This window comes from Borostomias antarcticus, assembly GCF_949987555.1.
Source record: "Borostomias antarcticus genome assembly, chromosome: 2".
Lineage (NCBI taxonomy): Eukaryota > Metazoa > Chordata > Actinopteri > Stomiiformes > Stomiidae > Borostomias > Borostomias antarcticus.
In genome coordinates this window covers 33,822,417-33,841,489 of record NC_140235.1, presented here as the reverse complement: position 1 = coordinate 33,841,489, position 19,073 = coordinate 33,822,417, and positions in this window count along the sequence as shown.

Here is a 19,073-nt window from a genome sequence, read left to right as displayed (position 1 = left end):
GCAACAACTCACTTGATGCTGGGTGATTTGATCATGATCAAATGATGATCTGATCATTGCAATCAGACGTTTCGTTGTGACTTTGACGGGAAAGGCCGAAACGTCTTAAATCACCCAGCATCGAGACCTATGCGTTAATAATTGGGGGTGCTAGGACATAGTCATTATATTCCCTCTAGTGGTTAAATAAAAACGGTACACTTTAAGAAGATGGGGAGAGTCATTCAACCATAATGTCCTCATGCCAGTTAAATAGTAGGCCTACAGCGCAGCGCTAAATTATGGAAAAAGATCTGGCTTTGCGAGACTAAACAAAATGGATTTGTAAAAAAAAAAAAAGTGTGTTTCCTCCCGCGAGCGCAGCAGTGAGCGAGACACGCAGACAGTGATCTCTTATCAGATCACGCGCCTGTAAGCGTCACTGTTCTATTCTATAATGGCAGTAGGCCTAGATGGTGCCCTATTAGCACTGCTAGACGCTTTCAGACAAACCGACATGTGACCTGCAGGGGCCCACAGTCATTGGTGCAGCTGCACAGCGTCATGAGTTCATATTCATAGATGAAGCTGGATTCAATCGATCTAAAACCATCGTCGGGGCCCAGATGTTACAGGATAAAGAGCTGTAGTGAATGTCCCTGGGCAGTGTGGGGGAAATATCACCTTGTGTGCCTCCATCAGTCTCAAGGAGTTCTCCATCCCTATGCCCCCTAGCTCCCTACAGCACTGCACACATCATCACATTCTGAGGGCCGGCAGTAGCCCAGGACCAGGCCCGGTCCAATTCCAGCTATCTCCTGTGCTTTGTTGAAGTGAAAAGAGAGAGGCCATTGTAAAGCGCTTTGGATAAAAGCGCAGTCAAAGTGCACCCCATATACCATGAGGTTTCTGGGTGTTCTAGTCTATGTAATGACGGAGCAGAGCAGCCCAGGTTTGTTGTCATGTGGGATAATGTTAGTTTCCACCGGGCTGCTCTGGTCTGGGACTGGTTCACCACCAAACATCATTTCACCGTCGTACACACAGCCCCTTACTCCCCATCTCTCTGTCCTGTTGAGGAATTCTTTTCAGCTTGACGTTGAAAAGTCTATGATCAACCATCTGCCTGCATGACTGCAGTGAGCAGTGGAGGAGGCATGCAGAGACACTGAAGGGGGTCAGTCCATACGAAACGCAAGACAATATTTTCCATTTTGTATTTTTCCATTATTTGCCATTGCCTAGACTGTGTACTCTGTGTGAACTTAATGTAGTGGAAGATGAAAAGCATTTTGTACTGTACTGTCCACTCTATGATAATATTAGACAACATATTTTTAACAAGGTAGATCAGAAAAGGAATTCAGCTGGATGATGGTGAAAAGCTCAAGCTCCTCTCTCAATATGAAACTTTTTCCTTTGCAACCTTTTTAGATAAGGCCTTAGGGGTTTATTTGACGCAGCCACATGCAGCTCCACTCCACAGGATTTTGAGCCAGTTAGCAGTCGTCCTCAATTTTAAACATTGTTCTTTATTTTCCTGCCAGCTAAAGCGACGTCTGGAAATACAGCTCATCTGCCAACATACAGTATAGTGGGAGTGGTTCAAAGAGACTGTGACCGAGATGGGAGGGGTCGACCACAATCCTTCTGGCCTGGTTCAGGGTTCAGGGTCCTGGAGGCGGGTAGGTCCTGTAGCGAGGGCAGTTTACAGCCCATCACCCTCTCAGCAGAGCAGATCATGCGCTGCAGTTTGGCCTCGTCTTTATCTGTTGCGGCTGAGAACCAGATGGATACAGAGGAGGTGAGGATGGACTCGATGATGGAGGTGTAAAAGAGTCCCATCATTGGCTTTGGCATGTTGAATTTCATCAGCTGTCTCAGGAAGTACACACAAGATGGCACAAGAAGTATCCACGAATGAGGGCAACAGGTCTAAGTTAAGCAGGATGAAGTAGGCTACTATGGTGCAGCAAAGCCAACATGTAATGTCTCAGGCACCTTTTGAAGCAGTTCTTCATGAACTAACCACTGAGGAAGAGTATGCAGCCCACCTCAAGAGTTACATGTGGAGAGGAAGCAGGTGATCACATACCTGCATTTAACAATGCATTCATATCAGATAGACAGTAGACAGATTCATTTCCACAGAAATACATTTATTATGGATTTCTTGTCTTTATGAACTGTGTCAAGTGAACTATTGGACTTGAATACAAGACAACACGTAGTCTATAGATCACTCTATGGAGGCATGATCCAAAGACTCATTGGCCAAATCCAATCCTCTTTGACTGGTGTGGGGCATCTGTGGCACAGGAGGTAGAGTGGATTGTCCAATGACCAAAGGGTCGGCTGTTCCAATCCCGTTTCCTCCTGTCCACATGTCGAAGTGTCCTGGGGCAAGACACTGAAGCCCAAATTGTTCCCAGGCTATCACCTTACATGGCAGCTAGTGATGTTACATGTGAGACCGAAGTTCCGTATCAAAACTCACTTTGTTTTCCAAGAAGCACATGATCAATGACAAACGAGGCCTCGGTCATGTGATCGGTTTTGTTTGAGATTTGGCTTGTCAAAGTGAAACCCTACCTGTCCAACGCTACCTGGTGAGGCGAACTTCCAAAGATCGGAGGCTCCACTTGGCTACTGGCACAGACACAAACATGTGTACCCCCACCTCCACCAGGTGGTACTATAGTTTTTGTGCATGCCAGGCTAGAGAACAATAGAGGAGGCTATTCTTAAAGTCGCACCAAAATGGCAAATGCATTCTGTCCCATTTTGGGTCACATACTTGGTCATAGTGTTCACCTATTCAACGATGTATGCCAATTATATATTTTTTTTTACAAAATTCTACTTTTATTGTAATCTTATATCAAAGTATATAATTTCTTACTTCCTGGAAAACGGTAGGTCACGTGCCATTACGACACCAAGTACCTTAGATTTTAGGCCAATAATCCCACGACATCCACCCTGCTGCGCGAGAGCTGCATTCCTTGGTAGCCAGAAAGCGCGTCAGCAAGCTTTAAGCAGAGGAGCATCGAGTCATTTTTCGTTCCCAGTTAATGGACTTCAGGAACACAGACGTGTTGTAAGCATGTAGATTAGCTACTAGGCCTACTGTATTTGTTAAATAATATCCTACAGCCTAGGCCACGTTAGCCTACATCGGTTGTTTAGGCTGCAATAGCCTAGACACGACAACTTGTCTGTCATTTCATTTTATTTATTTATTTATTATCATTTGCTCTAATTGTTCTAATGTTGGGTTGTTTTTAGGCTATACCATTTTGTTTCAGTCATCCGAACATTTCAGAGATACGAACGACCTTCGGTCCCGTTGGGTTCGGATAAGTGGGGTCCTACTGTATATAATTTCTTACTTCCTGGAAAACGGTAGGTCACGTGCCATTATGACACCAGGGGCCTCATTTATCAAAGAGCGTGTAAATTCTGGTGTAAAAGAGGGCGTACGACGAAAACGCGGAAAATGCGAAATGTAGCGTACGACGAGAATATTTACACGCTTTTCGGATCTATCAAAAATGTCGTACGCCACGAAATCCGAGACTGGCGGAGAAGAGAGCGTACGCGCACGCGCCCCGTGTTCCGCCCTCTCCACGCCCAAATCCAACCATATATGGTCAAAACTATGACAGGGCACAACGTGGATACCCCGGAAGGAACCGACATAATATAGCGTGGAGCATTAGGACAGACAAAGACGTTTATGGAAAAACGCGGAAAGAAGAGAAACTTTTCGGAGACGGAGGTGCATGTGCTTGTTGGTGAGGTCCACGCGAGGAAAGAAAATCATCTTCGGAAGGTAAGCTATTTGTACGAGCCTACATTTGTCTGATTGCTCCTACAGTTTAGTAGCCTACTGTACGTTTCGTGCATCCTGTATGTGGCGTAGGCTACACGGACATGCTGTATTATATGGCTGTGAGGAAAACAAACATTCCACACATTCTGTGGTAGGCTATGATTGATTCAGGACCAAAAACAGGGAACGATAACACAGATGACCACTTCATAATGTTAGACCACATTATTAAGACTCATCTAAATCACCCGGTAAATCACACTTAAGCATTTATTTGGCTGCCAACAGAAAAACATATCAATTGAATATGGCTACACAATAAAATGTTTAATGCATAATCAAGTTAACAGACAAACTCAAAGAAAATGACTGAAATTGTTTCTCCAGACTCTGACGTGGGGTGGGACTCAGAGGAGGGGGAGTCTGCAGTGGTCCTTGACCTGACGGTCGTGCCCCCGCCGGTTGCAGCCTCTACATCCAGTGCCACGACCTCCAGTGCCTCCACCTCCAGCGCACCGGCCTCCACCTCCAGTGCCATCTCCAGCGCCTCCGTCTCCACCGCCCACGCCTCCACCTCCGGCTGCCAGCGTCCCTGCCTCAAGGGTCCCTGAGGGCTGGGCTTCCTATCAGACGCTGTGCTGGAGGCTCATGACCCTAGAGGCCCAGAGGGAAATGGCAGAAGGGATTGGGGCAGTTGTTCAGCAGTTGGTGGAGGTCACCACACTACACCACCAGAGCCAACAGGACATCCTCACTGCACTTCATTCCCTCACACATGCTGTCACGGACCTCACACTGTCACTCACTACCACACTCACGGACCTCACACAGTCACTCACTACCACACTCACGGACCTCACACAGTCACTCACTACCACACTCAAGGACCTCACACAGTCACTCACTACCACACTCACGGACCTCACACATTCACTCACAAACGCACTCACACACCTCACACAGTCACCCACCAACAGACAATAAAATGGTAGAAATGTGAACCTTACTTGTTAATGTCTTCATAGCTGGCGCATGACCTCAGTGTGGGCCCTTTGGCCCCGCTGGTAAACCTCATGACGGGGAGGGGGCTGAGGGCTTGGGTCCTCATTTTGTGGTGGGGTCTTGACTGGTTCTCATTCTTATCAGCTTTGAATATACATCTTGGCAAACATAACAGAATGATGTACAAGGAGGGGACAGATACCTAGTGAAAGTACTATTGGTTGCTAGTAAAAAGACAATAATGAGGGCTTGATATAAGGTGGAACCCTCAACCAAGGAGCAGTGGTGGGTGTTGTGGAGGAGATTTATGAGATTTATTTATGCATTGAGGATGCAGGAAGGAAAGTTTGAAGGGAGATGGGAAAAATGGATGGATTATAGAAGGAAGTGTGATGATACCACTAATATTAAAATTGTCATATTTGAGTAAGAAAAAAAAGCTGCATGGATGGAAGTACCCATAAGCTGTTATTGTAAGTTTTTATGTTTTATTGTATTGTCGTTGTATGGATGGAAAATGCTAATAAAGATTAAAGTAAATAAGACAAAGAATATGTATCTTGGCTATGGACACACCAACAAGCCAGCCGTCACACGCAGCGCCTGCCTCCAGTCTAGCCCCTACCCTGCTGTGCGCCAGGATGAATGAGTCATGCGTGGAGCCAGGCCACCGTGCCACTACACTTGTGGTGAGCATGTCGGCGTCACATATGATTTGGGTATTTCTAGTGTGCACATTTTAGCGATTCACATAGACGTATTCATTCACTGATGGTGCCCTTATGTGGGTGCAGTCGCCATCGCCGTCACCTCTTTGGAGTTCTATCTCGGCCAGTAGGCCGAGTAGCGCCGGATTCATTTAGGCTCGCATTACGCACAGGAGGACTGTCATTTATATGCTTACCAAAGAGCAAACAGGTCCACATGATCACATATTAATGACAATCTAATTGGTCAATTATTGCCGTTTGATGGAGTGCCTGCATTAGGTGTGTGACATATAGCGCGGAAAGGTTTGGGACAGCGCATAGGTTCAGTTTGGGGAACAAATCCATATCGGACCATTAATGAGCCGGTTAAAGGACACGTCTAATCTTGCATTGCGATATATATTGGTGCTGAATTGGGCTATTAGCCTACATGATTGTGCGTTCATGAACTGTCGCTCTTATTCTCTCCGTCAAACATAGTAATTCACCGACGCACCACCTGCGTCGCCAGTTCCCCCTGTGTTCAAAAAGGGCGTAGAACACCGTGTAAATCGGTACGACAACTTGAGAGGTGTCGTACAAAAGCGCGGAGAAAGGCGACTAAATTTCCGCCCTTTCGGCTTGATAAATCGCAATGTGGGGGGGGGAAATGGCGTACGCCTGAAATCGCGAAAAAGACCGTGTAAAAGAAGGCGTACCTCAATCAATCAATCAATCAATCAAAGCTTTATTTATATAGCGCATTTCATACCCAGAGGCAACACAATGCGCTTTACAGAGAACAAGGGAGGTGGGCAGACATCCCACCCCTACATATTCCAGAGGGAAGCAAAAAAACAGTAATCACCCGAGGGCCAGATAAGTGAGCTGTAAAAATTCTTCCCTGACCCCTCTCAACGAGGCGATCGAGCAAGCTCCTGGAGTATGTTTGTCTATGATATCTCAATGATAAATGAGGCCCCAGGTACCTTAGATTTTAGGCAATAATCTCACGACATCCACCCTGTCAATCAAAACGCCAACTACTCTGCAGCCTCAAGTGTTGAATATCCCGCCCGCTCGATAACGTTCCAATGAAATTCATCTAAACATATGTCCCGCCCTTGCAGCCCATTTCAGGCGGAAATACGTCAAAGTACGGAAGCAAGATGTTCTCCAACCTCCCTTTCGGTGTATCTTTAAAGGCAGGGTGAACTCTGAAAATAAAAATCAAAAGCCCTAACGCGTGACAATTGTTTCTGAACAAAAATCAATAAAACTACCATTTCAGTGTCATTGTACAATATGATATTTTAGTAGAAATTAAATGACGTCACTGTGGACACTTTTTTGTGTCGGACAGGGGTGTCTTGCACCTACCAAACTTTCTAATGTCGCACACGCCGTCACATTCGTCGCACAGCTGTGATTGCAAGTTAACATGCTTGATCTGCAAGTTAACATGGAGGTGATCAGACACTTCGCTGAAGTATAAATGCTAAATGTTGGTCGACATTTTTTTTTTGTCAACAGATATTTGTCATACAACACTTGTCGACTGAGTATAAATTAACCGACACAGCATATTTGTTCTGCCAGCCAACTGTTTGTGACTGAGAGAATATGGACTGCTGCAACGTTTCAGAATCTTCATATATTTATATATATATAGATGAACTGGTACCATTTCGTACTCTTCATATATTTATACATAGATGGACCAGTACCATTTCAGAATCTTCAGGTATTTATTTTATATATAGATGGGCTGGTACGATTTCAGAATCTATGTATTTAATTTATAGTGTGTGTATGTGTATGGTGTTGTTGTTGTTGTTGTTGTTGTTGTTGTTGTTGTTGTTGTTGTTGTTATTGTTGTGTGTTGTCTCCTGGAGCCCCAGTACACTGAACTTGCACACACAATCTACAGTATAACTGACATGCAGGCAAGCATACGGAACTGGATCTGTCAAATCTGTGAAAACAGACAACAATAAAATGTTCAGTGGATTACCCTCACTGAAAGTGTAATTCAGCCCAGAACGTTATATCAGATTCTAAAGAGACTTTACCAGCTCTTTTTTGGCTGAAGGGGCAGCACCCAGCTGAATAATGAAGCCTGAGCTCACTAAGGCAAGGTTCAGCTGAATGTTAATGTCCTTCATATCTGAAATCACAAAATGAAAATTGTTTAACCTGCACAGCTACTACCGGAAGAGCATCAAAAAACAAAATGGCTGTCCAGGCTGTTTTGACCTCACCCCATTCCTGTTCATGAACAGGTCGTCCCGAGCCTTTCAGTGCACGTTTGGAGGAGCAGGACAGCCCTGTCTGTCTCTCATTCTGTCTGTCCTCTGTCTTCAGTGTCAGGCCCATAGTTGGAGTTGATACAGGGGCAACACAAGGCCAAAAACCCATCTTCTCACTCTCCGTGAGGCAAAGGGGGCTCAGCTTCATCTTAAGCTGCAGTGCTCGGTCGTTGACCTCATCCTCGGTTCTTGGGGAGGCCATGACAGGTGGAGCGGGTTTAATGGCAGCCACGGTGTCGGACATTGTGCTGGCAGGGGCACTGACAGGAGTAAGGTTAGCTCCAACCTGCTTTCTGACTAGAGGGGGGCTCAACACGAGCTTGGCCTCCATCTGCAGTGACAGGTCTGTGACCTCCTCCTCAATTGTTGGGGAGGCCATCAGAGGCGGAGCGGGTTTATAGGCACCAACAGGAGCACGGGTGTAGAAGCAGGAGTGCCCCGTCTGTCTTTCCTGCCTCAGAGGCTTGTCCTCTTCCTTCAGTGCCTGGCTGATTGTTGGAGTGGATGTAGGAGCCACACAAGACCAAAAACCTGTCTTCCCCCTCTCCCTGAGGCGAGGGGGGCTCAGCTTGGTCTCTAGCTGCAGTGCCAGGTCGTTCACCTCATCCTCCATTGTTGGAGAGGCCATCAGAGGGGGAGCAGGCTTAAGGGCACTCACAGGAGCACGGATGTAGGAGCAGGAGTGCCCTGTCTCTCTGTCCTTCCTCAGAGGCCTGCCCTCTGCCTCCAGTGCCAGGTCAGTAGATGGAGTTGGCGCAGGGGCAACACAAGGCCAAAATCCCGTCTTCCCCCTCTCCCTGAGGCGAGGGGGGCTCAGCTTGGCCTCCAGCTGCAGCGCCAGGTCGTTGACCTCATCCTCCATTGATGGGGAGGCCATCAGAGGTGGAGTTTTCTGTTTTAATGAAAAAGGATGACGCTGAAGCTAATCCAATATTGGATATTGAATATGCTCATTGCTTATGGTATGTAAGAAAATTCTGAGCTTGACCCTTGAGGTTCTCCCTCTTAAACTTAGCTATTGTCTGAAATTGAGTATGGATATTGAGAAATTACAAGATCCTGAGAACCTTTACAGTGGCCTGGCAATAAAAGAGTTATCTGGTCTTAATATAGGGTGGGTCTAGGTCCAAGAGTGTACAAAACCAGATAAACCTGACTGACCATACTTAGATGGTATATGAAATATAAACTTTTAGGGGGGCTACTTACCTTTTGGTATCCAGAAATGGTCCCATGTTGGCTGGACCAAGCATCAGTGTTGTGTTCTTGAGGGGAAAATTGGATGGTTAATTTAAGTTAACAGGGGGCACAATCTTTACAGGTGGCAGACAACTGGCAATGAACCAGACAATTAACAGTGAACAGTCAACCAGACTACTACACTCACCCAGCATCTGTTTCCGCTGCTGTGGTGGAGTGGCAGCCAGAATGGAGGTTGTCCGAGACTCCTCGCTCAGCGGGTGGACAATAGGATGCACAGGGGCTGGGGGGTCAGAGGTCGGACGAGGGCCCGCGGTCTGGGCGGAAACACACTGGATGGACGCCCGAGGGACGGCAGCCATGGAGGATCCAGAGGGCAGTGCAGACAGCTTGATCTCAACGTCAGCCGTGGTATGCCTGCCTATGTACCTGTTTGCTAAATACACCCGTGGCTGTTTCTTGGGCCGGGCCAGGGCCACATACAGGGGCTTGGTGGCCAGGATGCGTCCGTTCATCGCTGCGATGGCCCGGGAGGCCTCCTCAGGGGAGGACAGATGCACAAATCCAAAGCCCTTGCTGCGGCCGCGCTCCGTCACGACTTTGGCACTGATTACAGTACCAAAGAGAGAGAACTCCTTCCTCAGTTGCAGGTCATCGATCTCTTCCTCCAAGTTCTTTACATAGAGATTGATGCCGGTGAACTTTTTGGTTCGGACGCCCAGCTTGGCCTCTCGTTCCTTGCTGGGTTTGAAAGGGCCAACAAACACCTTCTTGTCGTTGAGGAGCATGCCATTCATTCTCTTGATGGCCCTCTCAGCGTCCTCCGGAGCCTCAAATTGCACAAAGCCGAACCCCTTGGAGCCGTTCTCGTCACTCTCCACTTTACAGGAGAGGACGGTGCCGAAGGCGGAGAAGGTGTCATACAGAGCCTGGCTGTCGATGGACTTCTCCAAACCCTTCAGGAAGATGTTACCAACTTCATTGCCCCTCAGGGTACGGTGGGGTTGAGACCACATGATCCGGAGCTGTCGGCCCATGACGATGTCGTAGCTCAAGGTGTCAAGAGCACGTTTGGCGTCAGCTGGCTGCTGGAAGTTGACATACGCATACCGTAAGGAGCGCCTGGTGATCCTGTCTCTACAGACCCGGATAGAATGGATCATCCCCATGGGGCTAAACAAATCACACAGCATGGCCTCTGTCACATCGGGGTGCAGATCCCCAACGTACAGGGAGGCCATGGAGAAATTAGGAGCACTGGATTTCATTGCATACACCAACCACTTCGAAACGCCACTGACCACTGATGGAGCAAAATTTAACTATGATCTAGAATGTGGTTGTCATAGTATCATTGTGTTCAAATATGATGTCATAGTATCATTGTGAGACAATCTTACAGTATGGTCAAACTTGAATTCTAGAATTGTCATGACTGATTCAAGTCAAGGAAGATAAAGTATTATTAACTCTTATTTATACAAGTAAGCTATTTAAGCAGTTTCTTATGATGACCTGTGCAAAAAAATAAAATAACTGAATTAATATGTTTATTTAAAATTAATATAAAACATGTGAAGTGCATCAATCATATTTAAACATTGAAAACCGCTAAGCATTACAAAATTGCGGTGGCCCTGAAGTGCAAAACACAATGACATTTCGCAACACATTTTGCAAAAACACAGTTCCAAAACATGACATTTCACAAAACAACATTTAGAAAAACACGACATTTTGCAAAACACAATGACATTTGATGAAAACACAATGACATTTGGCAAAAACACAACATTTCGCCAAAACACATTTCACCAAAACAGAACACCATTTCACCAAACATTTGGCAAAAACACATTTCGTGAAATCACAACAGCATTTTGCCAAAACAACATTTCGCCCAGAAAGGATAGGAACAACACTTCTTGTTTGTACAGAACCCGTCATTTCCAGTTTCACAAGGGCTACCTTATCATAGCTGGAAGGACTTATTCACATCTGTTTGATTACAGAACTTTGTGGAAGCAGAAATATGGCCTCGAGTTGGGGCGGCTGTAGCTCAGTTGGTAGAGCGAGTCGTTCCGTTCAATGATTGAAGGGTCAGCGGTTCAAATCCCGGCTCCGACTGTCCACATGTTGAAGTGTCCTTGAGCAAGACACCTAACCCCAAATTGCTCCCAATGAGCAGGTTAGCATCTTGCATGGCAGTTGCCTCTATTGGTGTGTGAATGGGTGAATGAGAGGCCATTGTAAAGCGCTTTGAGTGCCGCTAAGGTGGAAAAGCACTATATAAGTGCAGTCCATTTACTATTTAAAAGAAACAGTAATGAGAATGCTTCGTGATCTGAACCAACCTTGTCGCGGTCTCACGGACACGTTAGAGGGCAATGTATAAGTAAAAAGTCATTTATTTGTCTTACGAGTATGTTTACTATGTACACTGAGTTGTATTTGTTTGTTTGTTTGTTTGTTTGTTTACATGGATTACTTTGAACCAACCGGAAGGATTTGTTTGTTTTGTTGTCTAATAACAAATGTGTCATAAAATCCCCATATGGGATGGGCCATATAGATGGCATGACACACAAATAACAATTCATTCATTCATTCATTCATTCATGCTACAGTACCTATCTGTACAAAATGTACATCAAATACTACATTCCGGACATTCAGTATCTGAACAAATCTACAATAACATTAATTACACAATCTTAGTTCCCAAAAGGAACTTTGCACTCCTTGAAACAGAGGAAGGCACAAGAAACACACAATGGGAATAACAGAATCCAGGTGTTATGTTGTCTGGAAGAGTCACCTGTGTTCTCATCCCAAACATCTACAGCAGGTGGTGCTGTAGCATCAGTGAAGAAGACAGCGTGGTTGTTGGCTTGGCCATGAAAAGTCCATGGCTGCGTTCCGAATCGCCTACTACCCTACTATATAGTATGCCAAAACAGAATGTAGTATGTCCCAATACATAGTATGCCACATGCAGTATGGCAAAAGTACCAGGATGACCTACTACATCCGGTCGTATTTTGCAGTATGCACGCCAGCAGGCTTTTCTGGCTATTCTGACCCACAATCCTTTGCGCAGCGGTAATGTGCGTCACATGCGCGAGTTGACAGCTGTAGACGAATGTCGCGTTATGGACAGCGACGGATGTGGGCTAATTTCAAGGCGCAATGTTATGACAAGGTAGTATGTCCCAATTGGATGCCTACTGCTTGCAAAGTACGTACTTTCTAAGGGCAGCTGTAGTAGGTACTGGTAGTAAGAAGTAGAAGTATGCGATTCGGAACGCAGCCCATGTTGCCTCTGCCATCCACTTCCTGTATCTGTCCACTTCCTGTATCTGTCCACTTCCTGTATTTGTCTACTTCCTGTATCTGTCCACTTCCTGTATCTGTCCACTTCCTGTATCTGTCCACTTCCTGTATCTGTCCACTTCCTGTATTTGTCTACTTCCTGTATCTGTCCAGCAGCTCTGTCAGGTAAAAGGTCTCCCTGCTCTGCTTCACTAGGAACTTGAAGAAGCTGTTTCTCTGGTCTCTGCAGGGGGCAGGTGTGTATGGAAACTCTTCATGAGCTGTGCTGTATGTGTAGTTGTACAGTATGTCTTCCTCTTCATTCAGCCACAATTAAGATCTTCAGAATATAAACAAAGATCTCCAGAATATAAACAATAAACATCTCCAGAATATAAACAATAAACATCTCCAGAATATAAACAATAAACATCTTCAGAATACTAGAAATGGTGGTCGGTGAGCACAGACCTCTGCCCATGAATGCATTCCGTGGCTCCGTACACGTGCGTGCACGCAGGACATGTTTGGCATTGCTCTTGTCAGGTGGAGACCTTAATGCAGTCCAGACCCAGTCCAGACCCAGTCCAAACCCAGTCCAGACCCAGTCCAGACCCAATCCAAACCCTGTCCAAACCCAGTCCAGACCCAGTCCAGACCCAATCCAAACCCAGTCCAGATCCTGTCCAAACCCAGTCCAGTCCCAGTCCAGACCCAGTCCAAACCCAGTCCAGACCGAGGCTCTACAGTGTTTCCCCAAGGACTTTTTTCGGGGGGGGGGGGGGGGGGGGGGGTGGCAGGCCTAGAAACTAGTCTGCTAGTGTTGGCACAGGGCGTGTCATAGGTGGTGTCAACAGTGCCGTCATAGACACTAATAAGCCGAACCCTGGCTATGGGGTGAAGGGCAGGTATAAAAGTACTAAATACTTTCTGCCAGATAAACACTCCCAAAATATGCCATGGCAGAGCTGCTGAATTTCTTTTCAGCTTACTGGAATCTTGTGAAACTCGAAGCACAGTACAGACAGAATAAATATGAATGTTACTGATGTTAAACAATAAGCATGCATAATACTACGGTGATTGCATTAGATACTGTAGCACAGAAACAGCTTAGCCTAGCCTCATAGCGAACCTGCTGCTTAGCTAACGTTAGCGTTAATGCTTTAGCTGCTGCTGCACATTTTGTACAGACACAAATTAACCTGCTATATCTGAAATGTTGTGTTTTTGCGAAATGTTGTGTTTTCACAAAATGTTGTTTTGGCGAAATGTTGTGTTTTGGCGAAATGGGAGGTGTAGGAAAATGGGCTCTCGGAGCAGGAGAGTCTGGGACAACTCTGACATCACACCTGGGAGAATGAGAGAGAGAGAGAGAGAGAGACAGAGAACATTGAAAAAGATTCTCACACCTGAAGTACAAGTTCAAATACTGTATAGAGTGATTCTATGTAGCTAGTGGGGGAGGGGAAGACAGCCACACCACAACCTCAGATTGAGGAGAGATTAAGTTGTGAAAGAGGTTCTTCTGGCTGAGTCCAGCTCAGTGAGAGAGAGCAGCAGAGAAGAGAGAGAAGCAGCAGAATAATATCTTCTGCTCAGCTCTGGGTCAGGCCGGGCATTTCACAGAGGAAGAGAAAGAAGGAGGAGACAAATGAGGGTCTAGGTGAACACATATATACACACACTGGTGCAGGCATGTTTTCCTGTTAACTGCTCCAGTTAGGAGGTGGAACCAGGTTTGAGGTTGTGACATGGCCACAGCTCTTTTCTGTCCTGTTAACTGCTACAGTTAGGAAATGGAACCAGGTTTGAGGTTGTGACATGGCCACAGCTCTTTTCTGTCCTGTTAACTGCTCCAGTTAGGAGATGGAACCAGGTTTGAGGTTGTGACATGGCCACAGCTCTTTTCTGTCCTGTTAACTGCTCCAGTTAGGAGATGGAACAAGGTTTGAGGTTGTGACATGGCCACAGCTCTTTTCTGTCCTGTTAACTGCTCCAGTTAGGAGATGGAACAAGGTTTGAGGTTGTGACATGGCCACAGCTCTTGTCTGTCCTGGCCACACAGTGAACTGCCCACCGACATCAGGACTGCTCATATTTCACCACAGGCTCAAAACTCACCTCTTCAAGAAGTACCACCAGGATTGTCCTTCTTAAGCACCTATTGTATTTTTAGTTATTTAGTTTTGCACTTTGCCTTAAGCACTAGATTATACTCTTAGTCACTTGTTTAGAAAGGAGATGCACGTGGGTTCTGGTGAATAGTAGTACACTAACTTCCTATGTTAAATTATTGTAAGTCACTTTGGATAAAAGTGTCAGCTAAATGACTAATGTAAGAGGTCTGGGAGAAGAGGGGAGAGGCAGAAAGCATTCTGCCTCATGTGGATTTTGTTTGAGATCTTTCATTTGTAACACTAAGTCAAGTTTATTAAAGAGACAACCTCTGGCTATTTTCTGCAACTTGCTTCCCTTGTCTGTGTGCCACTGCCATTTTGGCATGTGTGGTCTTCCCTGTCCCCTGGGTTGCCACAACACTGTGGAAGTGAGCCTGGGGTAGAAGAGGAGGAATAAGACAAGGAGACAATAATAATAATATACTTTATTTGTACAGCACCATTCATACAAATAAATGCAGCTCAAAGTGCTTTACAACAGAGTGTGCATGAAAATAGACAAAAAAAACAGGAAAATAAGATGGAAAATAAAACACAATTAAAGATAAGAAATCAAGTAAAATACAGTGTAAAATTTAGAATTTAATCAAATGTAATGGAGAATTTTAAATGTAATAGCTCCTTCTAATGAATTAGTTAATTTAATTCATTTTCACTCTTTCACTTTTTCCTGTCAATGAGTCTGCATGTTTCCAGGTCATGTAATACCACAGCCGGTCCTCAACCCATTATACTGTGTATTCGTCCCGGCCTTAACCAAACATGTGCTTCCCTCAGGTCACGGGCCTGAACCCTTTCACACAATACACTGTTTCACTATTATCACTAGTATATTCACTCCTCACAGTCTGGAGAGGACAGGGGGAGGAGAGAGACAGTGCATTAGAGAGAGAGAAAGAGAGAAGTAGAGATGGAGAGAGAAAAGGAGTTTAAAAAGAGGGTGTGTGTGTGTGTGTCTGTGTGTGTGTGTGTGTGCGTGTGTTACTCAAGCCGGGTTGACATACAATGGCCTAGTTGGACACTAGTTCCAGGAATGTCTGTTGTGAGTCTTTAAAATGAATCTAGAAAACAGCAGTTCTAGAATGTTTGATAAAACTAAACTTAAGAGAGAGAGAGAGAGAGAGGGAGAGAGAGAGACTGAGGAGAGAGAGATAGAGAGAGAGACTGAGGAGAGATAAACAGAGAGAATGACAGGAATAAACCAAAAAAGAGAGATACTGTAAGAGAGAGAGAGAGGGATATACAGAGAGAGAGAGGTAGAGGTGAGAGAAAGAGAGAGAGCAGCTCCTGCCCAGTGTAGCTGACTTTAATTCTGTCTCTCAGTTTCCTCCCTCTGCGGTACAGATTCACCTCTGACCTCTGCTTCACCTCAACACGTCATAGACGCACACACATACACACACACACACAATCTTTATGATATATTTAAAGTATCCTTGATTTCGCTTTCACTATTATAAAATCATTGCATGCGCATAAACACTAATGAAGCTGTTTAGCTATATGCTAGTGAGCTAACATTCAGTGGTGCATATCATGCAGTTGTTTGATGACAAAATATATCATAAGTTACACCACAAACAAACAAAAATTACAGCAAAATCCGAAGACGGCAAAAGGAGGCAAATTTGCATTGCAGTCGTTGGCGAGACCCCAATGTTTTCCCCAAACATGTAAATGCAGCCTTCAGAAGCGTTATTGCCGTAGGCTGCACACAATACACCTGAATACCAACAGTGATTGGATTCCAGAACCACATGACTTAATACTAAGCTGCTTTGCCAAACTAATATGAGGGCACCCAAGTTCCAGTTTGACTGAAAACATTGCAAGAGTGTGTCATCAAGAAATCAAAGGCATAGGCCTGTCCTGAGAGACAATGAAATCTATGAAGACCACTGGGTCAAAGCTATTGGAGGAGCTGGGGCAGCATGTTCAAAGGGGGTAATGGAGTGGAGCTGGTCTCTGAGGGTAACGGGGGAGTGTGCTTGTGGTTTAGCTGTGAAGAAGAGGACCTGTTCAGAGGTCAGATTATGTAGGAGTTGAGGCCCAGGTCATCTGCTGGGCATGTGTGAGCGCAGAGATGAAAGGCAGCGGTATTGAGCTCCCTATTTGGTGATGTTCTGGCTGGTTGAAGGAACCACTCACCTGTTGCCCCTGGCCTGCAGCAGCTGAGGATCAAACGCACCAAATAATATCACAATCAGAAACAGGTTTATTGCCAATTCACATACAAGGAATTTGCTTTGGTTTGATGGTACATAACAATAAAACAGTGCAAGGAAAAAACAGGCCAGTGCAAAATACAATAACAAAAGTGGCAAATACAATAAACAATAATGTACAAAATAATACAATAAAAATAGCCTACAAAATACAATAACATACGTGACAAATTACTAATAGAAGAAGTGTTATAATAATGAATATGATACAGTATGTCTGTTTGAGTCAGGATAGCAGTCAGGGTCAGTGGAGGTCCCTTGTCTTCTTGATGAGACCAACTGTTGGGAAGATCCTGTTCTTGTGCCGTGAGGTTTTGGTCCTGATGGACCGCAGCCTCCTGCCGGAGGGGAGTGTCTCAGAGAGACTGTGTCAATGGTGGGAGGGGTCCTGCCCGCGTCAGGGCCCTGGAGGTGAGCAGGTCCTGGAGGTGAGCAGGTCCTTGAGGTGAGCAGGTCCTGGAGGTGAGCAGGTCCTGGAGGTGTTCAGGTCCTGGAGGTGTTCAGGTCCTGGAGGTGAGCAGGTCCTGGAGGTGAGCAGGTCCTGGAGGTGAGCAGATCCTGGAGGTGAGCAGGTCCTGGAGGGACGGCAGGTTGCAGTCAGTGATCCTCTCAGCAGAGCAGACGATGCGCTGCAGTCTGCCATGGTCCTTGTGTTTGTCTGTTTGTTTGTTTTTATTTGAAATTTGAACTTTTGACATGGATTAATCATGTATGTGATTAGGACAACACAGGTAGGCTATACAGCGCATGTTGCATTAGGAGTGCCCTGCCATTGTCTCCTAGGTTACTGTTCTCAAATCAAACTGTATTGTACTGCATGTATGTTGTTGTCTGTGGAGGCCTCTGTGCTCCTTCGTTCAGGGCTAAGCTGATGTAAAGCAAAGCAGCGCAAGTAGGGAGGTCCCTGATCTCTGGTGCGGCTCCATTATGGCAATGAGAATCTCACACTGCTCTGCTCCCCTAAAGAACTGAGAATCTCACACTGCTGTACTCCCCTAAAGAACTGAGAATCTCACACTACTGTACTCCCCTAAAGAACTGAGAATCTCACACTACTGTACTCCCCTAAAGAACTGAGAATCTCACACTGCTGTACTCCCCTAAAGAACTGAGAATCTCACACTGCTGTACTCCCCTAAAGAACTGAGAATCTCACACTTCTCTACTCCCCTAAAGAACTGAGAATCTCACACTGCTGTACTCCCCTAAAGAACTGAGAATCTCACACTGGAACTGGAACTGGATAGGTTGTAAGCAAAGTGGCATATAATCCGGAAACACCAGTTCAAAGATGTCCAACTGTTGTACTGTGTAGCTGGTAGCTTGACCTCCCTTAGGAAGTTATGTATAAATCAGGGTTAACCAAAGTCATATGGCTTAGAGAGTTCCTCCCAACCAAAGCCTGGCTCCCCAGAGAGCATATGGACAAATTAATTGAATAGGAGTTTGGTCATCACAGCAAATAAAGGAGGTGGACACATAACAGAACATACTGGGTCTTGAACTACTGTACACAACCACACACACCCAAATACACACACAAACACACACGCACACACACACACACCCACACACACACACACACACACACACACACTAACACACACGAAGCATGTTCTGATTGTGTTTTGAAATGATAATTCATAAGAAAAAGTAAAAGCTCAAGTAATCTTGATGCTAATTCTAAATTAAAAAGGATTGTTCTGTATCAGTAGAAGTCTGTTTTTTGTTTGGCTGGATTTCTGGCATGTCGGTTGATCACAGGGTCTTCCGTCAGGGGGGTGTTCCAGAATGTGGGTTTAAAGTCGCACTGAAATGGACGTTTGAGATCATCTAACTTCCCTAGTTTGACGTATTTCCGACGCAAACAAGCTACAGGTATGAGGATGGGACATATGTTTAGAGGAATTTGATTGGAACATTGACAAATGGACGGGTTTTAAGAACTTTAGACAGATTCGATAGAAGGATAGCGTTGATTAACGGGTGGATGTTGTGAGATTATTGGCCTAAAATCTAAGGTACCTGTTGTCGTCATTGCACGTGACATACCGTTTTCCAGGAAGTAAGAAATTATATACTTTGATAAAAGATTACAACAATGGCATACATCGTTGAATAGGTGAACACTATGACCAATTATGTGAACCAAAATGAGACAGAATGCTTTTTTAATTTCAGTGCGACTTTAATGAAAGCTCTGAGTTTGTTAACCCTGGGATTGAATTGAATTGAATCTCAGGGTTAGTTTTCACTAACACCGCTTTCTGGAATGCCCCTCTGGATGTTATGCATCCCTGGCTGCTTTGACATCAGTGTCCCAGACCTGATTTGGTTTCCAG